Below are 673 nucleotides of genomic sequence, written 5' to 3'. Positions count from 1 at the left end.
GCTGATGATATTTAGAGCCTAGTGCCAGACCCATTCATTTTCTTCTGATTATTTTTGAGACTGCAGTACTGCGTGGACCTCAGAAGCTTTTCAGGTGCAAAATTCTAGAAGCTTAGGTGCAAGCAGTAAAAAGCTTTTTGTGCTATTAATGGATTGGTACATACTCTAAGTGTAATGCGAGAATCTAAATGTGCCTCTGTTAGGTTGGTTAACAGATGGATTTTTTAAAGATTATGTTCCTGGAAGATTACATTATGTCTTTGATTAGATGGCTACTTTCTGTTATTAAGCCTAAATGGCTTTACTGTTAACCTTTTTATCCTTGAATGTTTGAATGTTACTGTGTTCCTATGGAGAACTTTTCTGTAGAGATAACTATTCTGTATCTTAGGCTGCAAGTCTCATGTAATAATAGCTCCTGTTGACCTTTTTTGGCATCCATTTTTTAAAATCTTTTACAGGTTAGTTTTATGCTTAATTTAAGTATAAATGACCTGTACAAGGTATAGTTATTACTATAATGAACTCAAGTTTTTCCTCAATACAGTTAAGACTTGCAAGGAAACGGTAACATTTCTTTATAACCTTTATGTGAAGGTGTAGATATAAGACATGAAATCTGAAGTTTTGTTGGAAAAAAGCAACCTTGTAGGAAAATATTAAAAATGTTTTA

Source organism: Pteropus alecto, unplaced genomic scaffold (assembly GCF_000325575.1).
Source record: "Pteropus alecto unplaced genomic scaffold, ASM32557v1 scaffold98, whole genome shotgun sequence".
NCBI lineage: Eukaryota > Metazoa > Chordata > Mammalia > Chiroptera > Pteropodidae > Pteropus > Pteropus alecto.
Note: the sequence above shows the minus strand (reverse complement) of the source record.